The sequence below is a fragment of the Symsagittifera roscoffensis genome, chromosome 5 (assembly GCF_963678635.1).
Source record: "Symsagittifera roscoffensis chromosome 5, txSymRosc1.1, whole genome shotgun sequence".
NCBI lineage: Eukaryota > Metazoa > Xenacoelomorpha > Acoela > Convolutidae > Symsagittifera > Symsagittifera roscoffensis.
Window position 1 is genome coordinate 36,736,406 of NC_087066.1, and position 18,161 is coordinate 36,754,566.

At 47.7% G+C, this 18,161-nt stretch overlaps 1 protein-coding gene across 1 annotated transcript in view; it reads right to left on the bottom strand.

Annotated features, from left to right (window-relative positions):
- Window positions 1–18,161, bottom strand: part of LOC134847014 (fatty acyl-CoA reductase 2-like) — a 116,606-nt gene that overhangs the window by 89,964 nt on the left and 8,481 nt on the right. The window lies entirely within an intron of this gene.

Consider the following 18,161-nt stretch of genomic DNA (forward strand, 5'->3'; position numbering starts at 1 on the left):
AAAGTCTGGAATTTTTTTTATTATTATTTTTGGGTAATCGGAAGGTCAAAAGTATCATAGTAACCGAGGTTACAGTCAGGAGTCCCTTCATCACGTATTCCAGTCAAAATCCTTGGAATTTTCTAGATATGGAAGTGATAATGATAAAAGAAGATGACAAGTGTTTACGTCCTTTTCAATTAAAGTCGATACGGGTTACGTTTCTTCAATAAGAACACGCAACTCGACACGAGAAAATATAATATACAAGTGTTACACATAAAAAAATTCGTCGAAAATTATTTTGTCATTTATTGTTCCGAGTACACAAGCGGCGTTCGCAATCTGTATTGCCAGGTACATTCTCTGTTTTAAAAAGCTGCCTGCTCTGGGTTCATCAGTGCATATGCTTAGGTTCTTACAAAGCTTGCTCAAAAAAATTTCTGTGCTGGGGCCGGCCGCGCCCCGAAATTCAAAAGCTAGCGGTTGAAAAATATATCCATCATCTACAAGATCTTTATACTTGTCATTTTTTGCTCTAATAATAATAATTATAATAAAACAGGATTTAGGATACATCCATGGGAGTTAGCTCCCGAATCAAGTTTATGAGATCAATCATATTTTAGTTTAATGAGTTTAGTTTTTTGAAGTTTAAGCATCTTGTGCATCCGCAGTTGATTCTCAAGGTGCAGGTATCGACTTCATTGTAGATTTTCTCGTAGAATTGCCAGTACACTCTTGATATTTTTGGTTTAAGCGAGTCACTTAATAGGACTTCATATTTCAGGTGATCGTGAAATATGTTTGTCAGGCTGCAGGCGCGTTACCAGAAATCAGATTCGCATTTATGAAGTCGAAAGTTCTTCGCGTTGAAACGTCTTGTTGTTTTCGGTCGATTTGATTCAGTGATTTCTATAAATCGCCACCATTCCAGGTCGGTCGTTCCTCTTAGAATGTTCGCGAACAAAAGTAGTACATGCATTTCTTGGTAAAGAGACAAGGGAAGAATTTGAAGAGTGGTTAACCTCGATTTATAAGGAATTTGTTTATTTCCAAGTATCCATTTCGTTGCTCTCTGTTGCACTTTATCTAAGGTGGCAAGATCTTGCTTTGAGGGTTTCCAGACTGATGATGCATAGCTAACGATAGGTACTACATAGCTTTTATATGCATTTTTCCTGTTGTTCATGGTTGTGGCAGGTGATAAGTTTCTTTTGATGCAGTATAGGGCCTTCAGTGCTTTGCTCGCACGATTGTTTGCATGTGTAACATTCGTCTACTGCAGTCACACATGAGGCTTAAGAAAAATAGGCCCTATAACTATTGGCTCAAGAGTCAGGGACACTATCTCTTGTGTTTTTCTACCTCAAATCAGTCGGAGCCAATTCGGTTCGTTTGTGACATGAGACTACGACCCGTTACAGCTTAAAGGCTACTACTAAAATATCCCCCCACTCTAGAATTAAGAACGTCCTCATACTTAGGTCACTAGATACCCAAAATACATGAACGCCGTTAAAAACCGGGTTAGAACAATCCGTTAAGTTATTTTTTATTAGACAGTGGAACTTTGATCCATTTCAGATGGAACAACCTAAAACTCGCCTTGCCTCAACATAACAATTATAAAACACACTCCAGAAATTTAATTTAGTACTCACATTGTAGCACGCTCAAGAAAGGGAAGTACTTCAGTCGGTAATTAACTCGAGAATTAAATAATGTAACTAAAATGAGTTTAATGTTTGTCAGTTTTAACAACAAGAACAAGTTTGTACTCTAGACTATAGTTTCTCGTGAACCATTGGGACACTCAAGCTGTCCACCTTTCCACCGAAGGTTCACTCTAGTCCAGTTTAGAATAATACTCCAGTCAAGTCACAATAATCCAGTTCGTGGGAATACGCTTCTTTCTGTTTCGAATGGGACAGCTCTACTCTAGATTATTACTGTGACGGAAATTGCGAATAGCAATTTCCTACTGATTTATCTTGCAACTTTCCCGCGATTGTCACTCGATTGTTCTGACTTCTCTTTTTTGACTTTCAGTTATCGCGAGAAAATCGTGCATGACAGGCTCCATTCGAATTTTTGAAAAATTAAATATTACCCCAAAATTAAGTGTTTTTTGCTTCTCTCAAGGTCAAACTTCCAAATATGACCGACTGGCACATACTCCCCGGACTCGAGATCGATGTCCTCATCGCGTACTGTCGTCTGCCAGTGAGTCCCAGAAAATCAAGTGTTGCTCAAGGTACAGTGCCAGTGGTCATTTACAGAAGTTCGCAGCAGACTTAAGTTTATCTACACCCCAAAATTCACGGCCATGTAAAATTTTCACACTATCGCTAAACAGCAATCAAAATCTGCACACACCTGCACCCTTGAATTCTTGCTTTTAAAGCCAATCATTTAAAATTTCTTTTGTCCCATTCAATCAGGAAATTTTCATGCAGCATTTTGATTTATATAGTAAATATAGTATATTAATAACAATATTTGATTCGTTAAAATTTCTTTTTCTGTGAACCCAGGTTTCACCCGGATCCACACTCAAGCCCCCCTTCCCTCTCGAGACTCAAGATCCATTCGAACCATCCACTCATCTCGCACTCTTCGCCTTGGAGGTGCCACACCCTGAAGTACTTGATACGGCAAACTGTCTCAACAGTTCTTCTTCATCATCGGAGCTAATCACGATTTCCTCCCAAGCCTTCAGCTGTTCATAGGATCGCATCCATTCTCTTTGCTCCTGCAACCTCTTTGCCTGGTTGGGTAGTGCCTTCACCCTAGATTCCCGGTTCAAACAAAAGGAGTTGTGCAGGCTCAAGCTCACGTTCTTCGCCAGGTCCTCCTCTAGTATCGATTCCCTCGCTTTGGTATTGTCTCTAGACATCTTACCCACTCTCTTCCATCCTGTCGTGATCGCATTTCGGTGGGTCAACAGGGGTCTCTTGAAAGCTTCTGGCCCAATCTCGGCCTGGAACTGTCGATACTCCTTTTGATGCTTTCTCATGTGATCTTTCGTTGTCATGTACAACCAAGACGTCAGTGTCGCCCGAAACCATGGAAAGTACCTCAAACGGCTCCATATGTGTCTGACTTCCGTCGGTATGGCGAATACTTTGCACGCAGTCTCAAACAACTCGAGTCTCCTGCTGTAGTCTATCGCATATATTGACTCAGCCGTTGCCGTCGTCGCTTCCCGATACTTCGTTATATTCTCTTCTATCCATCTCAGAGCCAACATCGTACTCACTACTAAGAGCGTCACCTTCTGCCGGTGATCCGGTAGTCCGATCGACCGAATTTCTTCCATATCCCACACCAGGCAAAGGTTCTTGTGATCTGGATACCACACCGTTTGTGCCAAACAGTGGCATGGGCATTCTTCATGGGTGATCTCAATGCTCCTGAGGTTACGCTCCCCCGAGGCTTCCAAGAGAGGCTCAAGCTCTATCATTTTCTCATGCATCGTGTCATTATCTTCCATGTTTGGAGCACCTCCCACAGGTTTTCCGATCACGTTTTGTCTCTCGTGATCGCTTGTGTTCTCACTCTCCAACTTCAAAAGTTCTTCTCCCCAGATTTCACTCAAGTCATCTCTCAATTCTTTTGGTACTGTCCCTCTGATTTTTCTCAACAACTTGTGCGAGTGATGCGATATCCGAGCCAACCTCACGCACTTGGGCACTGAGAAGGCCTTGTCCACCAGTACTCTCTGGCTGGATGCTTCCACCATCGCTATGTGCAGTGGGTAGTGGCTTCCGCACAAGTTGGCCATCATTGACCCTATCAAGGATTTTGCGTTCAATGGCAGGCCATAAGCTTCGCTCATGGGAAACCCCATTTCCGCCTCGAGACCAACCTTCCAGCTCCGGATGTGTTTTTGAGTCACCTGCAACACCCCAGGCCATGATTCTACGCTCAACGCCGTCACTAAATGATGTTCAGACTCTAGTCTTTCCAGTGACTGCAGACTACACATTCTCGAGAAGAATCCGAGAGCTGTTGCTATGTTCACCGTAGTTCTCGCGTAACACTCCGCTACTATTTGCACTTCACTTTTCTCCCTTTCCGTGATGTCTTCAAACCAAGTGACCAGGTCTTCTTTTTGAAAGGACAGTATCCTGACACATGACCGTCCATCGCAGGCGTGCTCTCCGTTCCCACACGTCGAATCCAGACAGCTACCCGGCTCCATCTTCTTTGCTGACCCGAGCTTGCTCGTCTTTTCGCCTGATTCCTGCGTCTGAGGTGAGATTAGCTTGTGCAACACACTCAACTTTGCCAGATCTTCATCTTCCGTTGGTGCTAACCTCACTCGCTCGGAGGTTTCCTCGATCAGACTCGCGTGGGGATGTGGACACCAGGAGGGTCTTAATAGCTTCCATACCACTCCCAAGTTCGTGATTAACAAGCCATTTCCATCGCCCATGTTCACTTCAACTCTCTTGTTCGAACGCGGTATGCTTACCACCTCTGGTGTTTTCTCAAGAATCAGGCCCAGGCTCGGCCCCTCTTTCTCTACCGTTTCTATTTCCATTATTCTTTCTGTCCAAAACTTCAGTAGCTCCGCCACCTCGTGGTTCCTGTGAGCGCCTCCAGTTTCTGAGTCTAAGAAGGGATTGTAGGCTATTCCTATCACTCCCGACACGTATTGGTATTCCCCCTTCTCGCTGAGTCTCGAGTACTGCTCTGACGAGGCCAGGTTACGGTGAACGTCATGCTCTTCTTCGAACTTCTTATTATAAAACCTCCGTACCTCGTCTAGCTTCCTGTGGTTCTCTAGGGATAGTCTGGAACCATCTTCCTTTTCTATTCCTGATACACGTTCAAGATGATCGTTGAGACTCTTTTTTCCATGGTTTTACCTCCGCTTGATCTCTGGTGGCATGCCAAGATGGTACTATCAGACATCATTGACATTATCAGCATCCTTCCTCCTAGCCAGGCTCAAGCCTGAATTGTCCCTGGCCACGTGTTGCATCAATGCTTGATACACATCTAGCTTTTTGCTTCCCAACTTCAGCCTGTCATACGAGGTCAATGTCTCCAACTCTATTCCCACCAGACTCCAGGTGAACATTAATTGTCCTGCAGTCCTAACGAAGGGATTCGCCATTAATGGTGGTGCTGATGAGGATGTCCTCATTGCTTCTTCAAAATGATCCTTCAACAAGTTCTGCCAGGACCTCTTCAGCTGATTCGCCATTTCTATTTTATTAACCTCGGCCTTTTGCTGGGTGGCCCAATTGCGTCGCTTGCGAGCTACTCCACTGTCCAACTTCTTCAAGCAGTCCTCCATTTCCTTCAATGTCTCGAGGGCCACCCACCACGTCCGGGAGGTGTTCCTCGTCTTGTTCCTCTCCAATGGATCACTCGTCACTTGCTTGCCCGTGGCCTGGTGTGCCTTCGAGATCCATTCTTTGCCGACATCCACTTCCCATGTCTGTCCGTTCGTTGAACCTCTCTTTACGTTTATCTTCTGAGGCTTGAAGTCTTCCTCCGATGTCGAACTGGTGGAAGCCTCTATTTCCCTTTCTACTTCAAGTGGTCTTCTGAGCTCCGAGCTGCTCTTGTATGCCGCCGTCCTGCATCGAGCCAAAACCATGGGCGCCGTCTCTCTCAAGTTTCCTTCCGAAACAGCATCCACTGAAGGACTACCCAATCCCTCCACTTCTCTCTTCCTCTTGCGAGTCTTCACATCTCTGCTTGAGGGTGTTGTGGCTATCATCACTGATTCGACCTCTCTGTCTACCCCCAATCCTTCCAACTCTTGCCTCCCCCTGCTCGAGCCTTAAGGATATTAGTACTTTTAATCATATTACTAGTCCCAACCTTATCCCTTTTTATATCATCAACTATTTTATCTACAGTTTTTTGTTTCAGAGTAGAGCTGTCCTCACATTTTTCTTCTCTAGTCTTCGATCGTGAATTCCTCAGCTCTACCAGCTTGCTCAGCAGCTCTTTTCTCGCCTTCTCATCCAGGGCCGTTCCTATCAGAAGCGGTTCTCCAAATCTTACGACTGTGTCCCACAGTTCCTCCTTGAATTTGTCCAGCGTCGTCTCGCTGCCCACTTCTTGATTGAATTCTTCCAAGAACTCCTGCCAAGCATCGTCCTTCAGGGACCCCAGGAACATGTCCCTGTTCCCTTCGAAAGTGTTCTTTTCCCTTTCCTCCGAGCTCAAGAGTATCATCCCCATATTGAAGGTCTCATTTGCCAATGGCAATTCCAGATTCTTCCGGGGGGACGGATTCAGAGGTGGGGTGGCAGTATCTGCCCAATTCTCCTCGCTCAAGTCTTTCAACAGCTCTTGAGTGGTGAGCTCCTCCCCTGATGGCCCTGGTTCAGGCGTATTCCCCACTTCCATGTCTTCACCGGCTTCACTGAGAGTTTCATCCATACTCTCTTCTTCTGACTCATGTCTCCTTCTCTCGAGAATTCTTTTAAACCGGTCCTCAACGGGTCCACTCCTCTTGTCTCCAGGCGTGTCCACTGACAGTGGTGATGGTGTCGTAGGGTCCAATTTCTTGTATTCCGTCAGGGCTACGTGCAGTTGACCTGCTGCATCTAGTTCTTTTCCCTCCTGTCTCATTTCCACCTGTTCTAAGCCATAGGGTGCCCTGTACTTTCTCGTTGCAAATTTCATGTCGTCCACCAATGCGACGTGCCCCTCCATCATCCCAAATGGGCAGCATGTTCTCAAGTCCCTCCTGCTCAACAGCTCTCAAGACCTTTCGCACCTCATATCCGGGGGGCTGCGAACCTCTCATCTTTTTCGCTTGCGTCGTCCACGAATTTACCTTCGCCTCGCTAGTATGGAAGTAGACCGCCGCCGTGTAGCCGATGAACAGGGGGTCCCAGCCATCAGTGAAATACTTCTGCATTTCCTCCGTCGTCATCCTCGCCATTATGGAGGGAACTACCAAGGGGCTGTTCATTCCCAAGGTCATCCTCCTGACTATCGGGAACTCAGGCATGGTGGCTGGGAGGATCTCTTTCTCCATTATGGCCTCCAGCTCCCTCTTGACCAGCGCAGAGCATTCCTTCCAAGCAGGAATCCTCAAGATCTCTCGTCCGTCTGCCGTCAATGGGTTCAAGTTCCAAAACTTGGGATACGTTTCGATGGGGCCCTCTCGCTTGCCTCCCATTCTACATTGCATTTGCCCCCTGACGTTGTACACTATCAGCTCGGCATCTTTCATTTTACTAAACGGTCAGCGATACGTTGTCACCAGGGGATCTGGGAATGCGTACGTCACTGCTGGACCATAAATGCAGGTCACCACCTCCTCTAGACCCCGGATTATCCCCATAGGGTCCGACCTCCTGCTGACACCAATTGAGCGCCGTCCCATCCAGTATGCTGATAAGACTCAAGTGCGTCACAGAGTGACGATACGTTGTCACCAGGGGATCTGGGAATGCGTACGTCACTGCTGGACCATAAATGCAGGTCACCACCTCCTCTAGACCCCGGATTATCCCCATAGGGTCCGACCTCATTGCCAGGCATAGGTCTGTCAACAGAGGCATCCCCCTATTCATCTTCTTCCATTCTTCTTTCGAGGTTGGATTCTCATCTTCACCTGTCATGTGCCGATTCTGCATCATGAGGTATTGCACTAACAACGTCTTCAACCCTGCGGCACACTTGTAGGAGTAAGTTTCAATGCTCGAATGGACTCTCCCCATAGACAGAGGCTCTCCATATTCCATCAATCGATGAAACGACACCAATTCCCCATGGGTCAAGAGTAATAGAGCCAGATACCCATCAACTCGAAGTGTCTCTACTCTCCTCGACTAAACATGAATGCCTGCCCCATGTTGAACAAGTATCTGGGGTAGACCAGGTACAAAGCCAAGAGCAGGCTGATGGGCATGCCCAGTATCTCCTGCACGAAGGCTCCAAAGATAGTCGCCGTGGTGCCGAACATTCCTGCCATGAATTCCTTTTCCCAGCAAGGACTCAAGAACTTGAGAATCTCATGTGATCCCTCCTAGTCCTCAGCTCACCCTTGGCGTGCTCTCTCCAGAACCCTCCAATCGTCACTTCATTGGCGGCCGAGACAAATCTAGCCACCGTCATGTCTCTTACTTCGGCCAGCTCCAGTTGTTTTTCCAGAAAACTCCAGACTTGTTTCACGAGGGGTGGTGCTTCCTCCCTCGTCTTATTCGTGGCGTTCTCCAGCCTTGGTGTCAAAAATGGCCACCAGCCATTCTCTTGCGTCAAGCGATATTTCATCGATTCTAATTGCTTTTCCGTCTCGGCCACATTTCTTCTCTCGTTACTAGGACCTCTAGACTTGCTGGTGGAATTTGTGATCTTCACATCCAAGCTCCGAAACCACAAGCTGGCCGTCAATTGGCTTATCGCCGGGTGATCGTCCCCGATGACTGGGCTGAACTTAAGTTGCCTGGCAAAGTTCGATATCTCTAGCAAGAGCACCTCGTCTAACACGATCAGGATGTCGGCTAGTCCATAAAAGCCCCTCAGTGCATGAGATATGTCCGCCCATGCCGCCGCCAATTCTGACTTGCGAAGCCTCAGGTTCGATGGCTCCAACTCCCGGTTGGGGGCTGCCATTAGAATCCGCCATTCATTCCCTTCTGCTATTAGGATCAAGACCGCGTACACGAATTGTAGGGCGGGTGGCATGTTCGCGTATCCAGGGGATGTGGTGAACACCACCTTCGTCTTGGATCCAAATCTCGAGATAACATTCTCTTGCACTTCATTCATCGCTGCAAACAACGCCTGAATGGCTTCCCATATCTTCCTCGATGTCGGAATTTCATTGCCCTTCAGCTGCTCAAGAAGTCCCATCGCGTGCAGGTGATCATTCATTCCTGCAAACAACAGCAGCTCAGGCTCACAGGGCATCTCCGACTTTATTGCCACCACCAGAGTTAACATCTGGTTTAATTCAGCTCCTGGCAAAGAGTATATCAGAGTCTCCGGCCAGAACAACTTGGGAGACGTTCCTTCGAAGTCCGATCCCGCCACAATGACTACTCTCGCAGCAGCTGGATCTGCTCTATCATAAACTGCCAGGGTTTTGGCCAGCTGGGTGCTGCCACAGGGCTTCCCGTACCTGGAATCTTCCGCCAACTTCGAGCCTTCGTAAGCGGCATCTGGCAATTCCATTCCCCCCGGATTGAGTAGCTTGTCCACCACTTTCAACTGTGCCGGGGTCGCCAACCTGATCCTGGCGATGCTTGTTCGGTGTTTGGGGGGTTCTACTATGAGTCCAGGACTCCCCAACAGCTTGAGAGGTCTGTAGTTAATGGGTCCCATGATCGCTTTTGATGGAATTCCGGTCAGATCTGCGGTCTCCATCAATTTCGTTCTCGAGAAGTGTGCCTCATGAGCTTTCAACCAGTCCACGCAATGATGTCTGTTTAAATCCTCGTGCGACACTCGTTCAATCCCCAGGGTCTCCGCCAATTCTCGCCTGCATTCCAAACCCTCTAGGTCCAGTTCTTTCACCTTCTCAGGATATCTCAAGCGAGCGGTCTCCATAGATCTCTTTTCCCGCTTGTTCTCTGCTACTACCACTGAGGATATCGCCGAGCCTGGAGGTGTTGATGACGTCACCTCCTCAGACTCCATTGGCGTGACACTCTGCAATCTGGTCTGGTTGCTCCTCGAACTGTCTCTAGTGTCAACTCTCGTTCCCAAGCGACCAGACAAGGCCCTTGAGGCAAGGAATGGTGGGTTCGGGGTTGGTCCTAATGTGAATTGGGCTGTCTCTAGCAGATCCGCCTCTAGCGTGTTTATGTGTTCTTGGAAGACGTCGTTCAGCCACTCCGCTCCCCTTGGCCTATCGAAGTGGATTCCATCATTGGAGGTGTCTTCAGGGAATCCCTTTTTCTCCATGCGCTCCGCCACGTCCAACAGTCTGACAGGGAGCACACTCTTCCTGTGGATATCTCGGATCACCTTGTTTAGGTTCCGCACCTTCTCATTCATCTCCAAGGCGTGCTGATCAAACATCATATTCTAGGGGACAGTACATACCGTCAACAGTATGGGGTCCATCTGGATCCTCAGCTCCTCAAGAAGGCAGCTCATCTTGTCGTGCAGCCTCGTTAATTTCCTCGCTTCTCCCCTTGATACATCGTTAGTCCCGATCATCAGGGTCACCGTGTATACTTTAGTCATCCCTAGCATGTCGAGTGTTGCCAACATCTGTGGCGTGGCAGCTCCAGCGAAACTCAAGATTCCTGTCTGCCAATGCGATTGGATCCGGGTCAACACCCGCACCAGGCTGTCCCCTACGATTAGGTGAACTGCACCTTCTGGCACACGGGGTGGCGCAAGATACTCCACCCAGGCTGCATCATGAAAGCAGTCCCTCCTGGCTTTCTGTTCCGCACTCCAATCCAGCCGATTGTGCCTGTGGTACCTCTTCTCTGTATTTTTCTTATAACTCGAGATCACGATGCTCCTGACCGGCTGTTCCCTCCAAGTTGGGGGAAGCTCCGGTCTTGCCGAACTTTTACGACTCTTCTACCGTAATTTTTCGCCCAGCTCTTTCAGACGCGATGAGCCGCCGCTCACCTGACTGTCACTCGAGGTCGAGGTTGGGGTATATCCCGGCAGTACCACATCCATCAGTGGGCGTACGGGTTGCGTCTCTAGGCTACGCAAGGAAGGCGTTGCGTCATTCGGTATCCAGACTTCCAACCCTTCACTCATGTGTTCTCGGGCCTCGCGGTCAAGGTTGAACCGTCCTCTTGCCCTGGGGGCTTCATCCACCTCCATGCGTGACTCTGGCCTCGAGCTGGTAACCACTCGCTCCTTTGGTCTGGCTCCCTTCTGTGCATCAAGCTCGCGTTGTCGTTGCTCTATTCTCTCCAACTCCGACTTCAGTTGATCACGATTCGCGGCGTTCTCCCGCACCCTTAGTTTTTGCTGATGTTCAGCTTTTAGCATCTCAAGCAACCTCAGAGTCTGATCGCGCTCGTTGACCGCCTGGTCTCTCTCCAGCTGAACCTTCTCCCGATCCAGCTTTGCCTGATCCCGATCGAGGTTCGCCTTGTTCCTTTCCTTCTACGCCTTCTCGAGCTCTTTCTTTAGAACACCAAGATCCGGATATGCCTCGGTCGTCTGTTGCGCTCGCGTCATCGACGGCACCCTACTCGAGCCCTGGCCTGTAGGTCTTGCTGTTGGCCTAGCTGGTAGTGGGAATTCCCCTGCGCCATATTCAGTGTTGTTACTCAGGCCAGGATTCCTTGCCAAGTCAAAGCCCCTTACTCCTCCATCCACATTCCAAGACAACCATCTGGTCTGTTCTTGGTTTGATAAACCCTCGGTGGTGTAGCCGATCATCAAGACAGCCTCCGTCGCAGACTCTCTGCATTCACCCTGGTCTTCCAACTGGAGGATGGTATTCAGCATTACCGCCATTCTCTCGTCTATCTGGGTATAGTCCAGGTCCCTCAGGCGTCTGTACAGCTCATCAAGAGTAGGCTTCTTCAGGGCCGCGGGCATGGATTTCCAGAATCTGTCTGCCATTCTTTGTGACTTCGGGATGTATACAGGTATATGTTAACCAGCTCAAGAATTACCTTACCGACTCAAGTATTACCCAACTCAAGAATTCTCTAGAAATGTTCCCTTGCAAACATTTGCTGTAGGTGTCGATTATCGCGAGTTCAATCAAGATTTCTCTTTCTGTCTCTCGCTTGAGTGTAGTTGGATTTTCAACTTTGTTTTTCAAACTTGATCTGAAAACAGAAACCACATTAAGACCTAACATGTCATACTCCTAACCTAGAAACCCCCCTTTTACCAGTATGGTTAAAATCTTATCATTTTCATTCTATTTAAAACGATTCAATTGGAATTTCCTTAAAAGCATGCAGATTCATTTTATGTTTTAGCACCGTTAATTCTTTTTAAAATTTAATTGTCATGCCAATCACGTCTTAAGATCCCTTTACCTGTGCCGCACCCCAGTACCTAACTCAAGACTCCTCCCTCACACCCAACTCGAGACCCCCGTGTCCCCAACTCAGGCGATGCTCAAGTAGTATTTTTTGTGCAGATACACCATTATCTCAGTTTCCGCAAAGACTACATGTAGGATAGCGTACAATTCCCTCGAGCTCAGTTTGCCCCTGTTTGGGTCATACACCGGCATTGAGACCTCCGTTATTCCTCTTTCAATCATGAAGTATCGTAGTCTTGTTAGTGCCAACATCACGTGTTCGGGATCAATTGCGTTCCTGTCATTGACCCTCGTCACTAGGAAGCACAGATATTTGCCCGGGACTTGTGCTACTGATGGTGGAAGCGCTGCCATCCCTCCTAGTCCTGGTCTCTATCTGAACAGAAACTCCACGTTCTGGTACTCTTTTCTGAAGTCAGCTTCCAATCTTGATTTGAAACTCATGTCCGCCGTGATGCAGATCGCGCTAGTCCTGTTTGACAGGATGAAGTCACTATCCGTTATCATGATGTTCTCCGAGTACTCATTGGGTATTTCAAATTTCGTTTTGAAATTACGACCTATGGTAGGCTCCGGCTCTTCTTCTTCCAGTTCCAATTCGCTCGTTTCTCTCACTTCCTTGAGCTTCTTTATCATCAAATTTTCGGTGTGGGTAAGTCCTACCCCCACTCCCCGGACAAAAATATTTATCGACGTCCCCGTCGATGTTGTCGGGTCTGAATTGTCCCGAGGAATGTCCAGTGGCCTGTCTGTTACCGTCCATCCGAAAAGAGGGTCCTCTGTCTTCATGTAATTTGCCGCTGATACATCGACTTGTTGAATGCTTTGTCCTTCGTGGCTCTCGTCTTTGACATCGCGCATCCACTCTAGTATCCTCAAGTTCGTGTTCTCCCTCCTCTCTATCTCACTCTGCTCGAGATCCGCCTCTAATTCCGGCGTCGAGTGGTCTTCCTGCGGATAGTGTCCACCATCGTCAATGACCTGCCATTCCTCTCCGGCTTCCAGTTCGCCTGCGCTCAGTAGTTCCTCGCCCAATTTGTCTGGCTGTATCTTATCGATCAAGAAGTCATCCCCGTACCTGTTGTACCTCATGCCGGTGCGTTTACGATTGCCAGTCTTGGTTTCCGGTGGTATCGGTCGATCCGGCTCCATCCACTTCGGCACCTCATCTTGCTCCGGGTCGTTCCAGTCTTCTTCTACAAATGATCCTGCATCAGACTCCCCTCCTATCTTTTCGTTGTCGTCCAAACTCAAGTTCTCATTACCATCATTTTTCTCTCTGGTGCCTTTTTCATTCACTTCACACGCTGGCTCTACCACCAGGTACTCAAGACCCTCCATGTCCTTCGGTATGCACCAATCCTCTGGGGACGGGACGTGAGGCTTCAGATTTTCATAATGTGCCGCTCGCCCAGTACTCAAGCGATAGAACCGTCCTTGTTGATGAACCTCCGTTATCATGAATGGTCCCCTCCACTTCTTGAGTAGTTTCTTTGTTCCCTTGGGCGGTATGACATTTTGGAAGACCCACACGTATTGGCCCACTTCAAATGGCTTTGCTCGTAATATTTTTTCGTCATATTTCCTGCGTTGCCTCATTTGCGCTTGCGCCGTGTTCCTCCTGCATAGCTCTGTCAACTCCTGTTGTCTTTTGATCGCTTCTTTCACGTATGCCTGAGGTGACGTCCTTTTCCCTTCGTATTCCGGGTAAAAGAATGTCAGAGGCATTGCTCTCTCCCTGCCCGTCAACATCATGAAAGGACTGATGCCCGTCGTTGAGTGCTGTGTACTGTTGTAGGCTCCTACTACCTGTGGCAGATATTTGTCCCAGTCCGTCATGTATCTTGAGCAGTACACCCTTAACATGTTGACCAGTGTCCTGTTCTGTCTCTCTACCAACCCATTGGTCTGTGGATGATAGGTCGTCGAGTGTGCTTGAGCAATGTGCGATCTCTTCATCAATCCTTTTGTCAAGTCCCCCACGAAAGCTTTGCCGTTGTCCGACTGGAAAGTCATTGGACAACCATACCGCGATATCCAATGCGTTATCAGATGATCACATGTCTCTTCGGCCGAGGCTGTCTGGCACGGAACCGCTTCCGCCAACTTTGTGAAGTGATCTATTATAACCAGTATCTGGTTATATCCCGACTCTGTCATGCAGATTTTTTGATGGTCTATCTGCACCACTTCATTGAACTCTGAGCTCTCAACGGACTTGAGGGGAAACTTCATCTTCCTTGGGTCTTTTACCTGGAGACATGCCAGGCAGGCATTCACCCATCTCTCGCAAGCTTTTCTCATTCCTGGCCAATCAAACCTGTGAAGTATCCTTTGTTGTACTTTGTCTATCCCCTGGTGGCTCATCTGGTCGTGTGATCTGAAAAGCACCTCCGTCTGGTACAATTGTGGTAGTATGATGAGGTTGTGTTTGTGTAATATCTTTTCCTCATCTCTCCTCTTGCACGCTACCACCCCATCAGCTGTGTGATAAAGTAAGTCTTTCTTTTCTTTGTAGAACTGGCTCAAGATCTTGTAGCTGTCTTCCTCAAGTTCCCCCTTCTCCTTGACCCCCGACTGGATCCATTTGGAGAGGTTACTTGTCATTTTGACATTCTTCTGGGCTCTTATTAGGTCTGACAGCCTATATCTCGCCTTGACATGCTCCTTTAGCGCCATGATCTGTCCATTCATCTCACCAAGGTTGTGGATGTCATCACTCAGTTTCACGCATATCATCCTTTTCCCAATTTTCATATCATCTTCTGGCACCAGATTCGTTCTGATGTTTGAGTTGCATGATAGTTCCCTGAATGGTTTCCTTGCAACCGCAATTTTCTCAAGTTCCTCACCACCTCGCATCTCCTGTATGTCCATGTTGTATGTTCCTGAAGATGGATCCGTCTGTAACTCCCTGTCGTGGTGCCTTGTCTTCTCTTCCGCCAATATCATGCACAGACTGTCTTGGTTTTCGCTGCTCTCATCCGAGTCTTCATCCCATCCTTCACGCTCCCCGGACAATTTTCCTTCTCCGGTTCCTTCTTCCGTGAACCTGGAACACTCCCCGGACTCTTGACCTAGTCCCAGGTGTTCAGTATCTTCTTTGAACGTCACTTTCTTTTTCCTAACCTTGGTCTGCTCCAGAATGTCTTCGGGGATTTTGTCAACTAGTGATAGCACGACATCTTTGCTGTCAGTGACGCTTCCTCTTGATGAGTTAGTATTGTTCACTGTCTCTTTTCTCCGAAGTATAGTGACTTCCGGTTCCTCTTTACCCTTCTCTTGGATCACGGGCCTATCATCTGATAGTTTCTCGAGCAACCTCATTAAGTCATCATCTATCTGTGCAGTTCCTGCTTCCACCTGGTTAAGATCATAGCCTTTTGCGTTGAGCGTCTCCTTCACGATCTTCGACTTGAGTATAATCTCAATCGGAATTCTCTTGCTCTTCTTCAAGATGGTCTTCTCTGGAAGCTCTTTAGGCAATTCAGGATGATCTTCTATCGGTTTGCTTGACTTGTCCAGCCATCTCGTGAGTGGAAGACTGTCGTACGTTTCCTTGTCCATGAAGGAGAAGCCATCTTTGATTTCAGGTCTGTCTGCCTCTCTTTGCTCTTGTCTCTCATAGAACTCCGTCTTCTTACTCAAGCTGTCGGCATTCTGATGTTTATCTCGTGTTCTATGCTCAATTATCATGTTGTATCCATCCAGGCGAACTATCCACCTCCCAATGTAACTTTGGTCCATTGAGTACGTTTTCAGCCAGCTCAGTGCTCGATTGTCGACTCGCAACTTGAATGGCTCACTGCCCAGGTATGCCCTGTATTTCTCGACAAAGGTAACCACCGCAAACATCTCTGCTTTTGGTGCTCCGTACTTCATTTCCGTGTCACTCAGGACTTTGCTCCCGTACGCTATTGGTCTCAAGACTGTCTTCCCATTCCATTCTTGTTCTTGTTGGAGAATCCCAGAAATCGCGACTACCGACGCATCCGTGTCCAGCACGTACATCCCTTTCTCAGTCGGCATACCCAGTACTGGTGCCTCACATAGCTCTTTCTTTATTCTCTGGAATGACTCTTCTGCTGCGTTGTTCCACGTGAACTTCTTGCCCTTGTGTCTCATTAATTGTTGCATCGGGTATACCTTGTCTGCATAGCCTTTGATGAACTCTCTATAATAGTTAGCGAAACCCAGGAAGCTCATCAACTGGTGCTCTGTCTTCGGTGATTTCCAGGTCAGGACTGCTTCCACGGCGTCCGTATCAGGTCTAATGCCGTGCTTGTCTACCATCCTGCCCAAGTATTTTATTGAGTCCTTGAGTATCTCGCACTTTGATGGTTTACACTTAAGCCCCGACCTCTTCATGCAAGCAAACACTTCGTCAAGTCTCTCAATGTGGTCTTCCAGTGTTGGCGTCGCTATTACCACGTCATCCACGTAGCACATTACCAGGTTGCCATACTTCTTCGTTACGCCTATCAGCGCGTGTGCCATCAACCGCTGAAACGTGGCTGTGGCATTGCAAAGTCCAAACGGCATCCGTTTCCATTGAAACAGACCCAACTCGCAGGCAAACCCTGTCTTGTCCCTGTCCTGCTTCCTTAGTGGTACTTGCCAAAAGGCCGAGCCTAAATCGAGAGTCGTAAAAAATTTTGCATCACCTAACTTCAAGAGGCTCTCATCAATCCTAGGTATGAGATAGGCATCCTTCACCGTGACGGAACTCAGGTATCGAAAGTCACAACAAAACCTCAACTGGTCGCCTTTCTTTTTGGCCATCACTACTCCACACGCCCACGGTGACTTGGATGCTTCTATCATGTCATACTCTAGTAACGTCTCGATCTCTTTTCTACACGCGTCCAATTTGTGTGGGGTCATGCGCCTCGCCCCCTCCCTGTGTGGTACCGCGTTTTCCTCAAGTTCTATTTCATGCTCAACGAAATTACAACACCCGATATCCGCCTTATGCCTCGAAAAAACTTCCTCGTTCCGCTCTAGTACGTCCTTGATGGCTTCGAGCTGTTCATCTTTCAGTTTGCCCCTCAAATGTTCAATCTCCGACAGAACCGGTTTATCAGTTTGCATTTCATCTAGTGTGGGTCGCTCTGGAAAGTTCGAACAGCTCGACAGCCCATCGTCCGTTTCTGACTTAAGTGATTTAATAAGACCTGAAGAATCTTTTATTTTCTGCAATCGTCTCAGGATACAAATTTTGTCCCTGTGATTGGGACAATCAACAACTTCATTTTGTTTTGAGTTCTCAATCGTTTCATATTGAGTTTTAACCGGTAAAGCATATCCCAGTTTCCTCCCTCTCTGTATCGTGATCGGTATATCAAGGGTATTCAACAAGACACTGACGCAGAGGCCGCTCTTCGTTATCGAGAATGATCTTCCTAAAACAGCAGCACTTTGACTATTAGGATTTGGAACTATACACACTTGCTTGTTGTCACTTAGTTCATTGTAATTTTTCATTCTCAAGCTTACAATTGCCGCTTCATTAGCTTTTAGCCTCACCCTCCTACTCAAGAATACCGGTGCTTTGTTTTCATTTGCCATTATTCAATTTACCGGTTTGATTGCGTACCTCCTATCCGGGTTCCGTATCCTGAACATTGCGTTATTTAGGTCAATCGTTACGTCGAAATTCCTGATGAAGTCTCTGCCCAAAATGAATTGGTCAGATTCATCTAGGTTTTCTACCACGATAAAGCTCATCCACAGGTTACGTTCCCTCAAATTGAGGGCTATTATCGGCGTTCTCCCGCACCCTTAGTTCTTGCTGATGTTCAGCTTTTAGCATCTCAAGCAACCTCAGAGTCTGATCGCGCTCGTTGACCGCCTGGTCTCTCTCCAGCTGAACCTTCTCCCGATCCAGCTTTGCCTGATCCCGATCGAGGTTCGCCTTGTTCCTTTCCTTCTGCGCCTTCTCGAGCTCTTTCTTTAGAACACCAAGATCCGGATATGCCTCGGTCGTCTGTTGCGCTCGCGTCATCGACGGCACCCTCAGCAAGGCTCCGTCTCTGGTGCCTTGCGTGCGATCCGCTGCCGGTCTTTCTTGTGAGGTAGAATTTCTCAAGATTGCATCCAATTTCGTCTGTATTGCACATGAACTTTCGGCCTGATTCTTGCTCATTGTGTCCATTCTCTTTTCCAGGCTACCTAATTGGCTGTTGACATCATCATATCGGTTTTTCAACTGTTG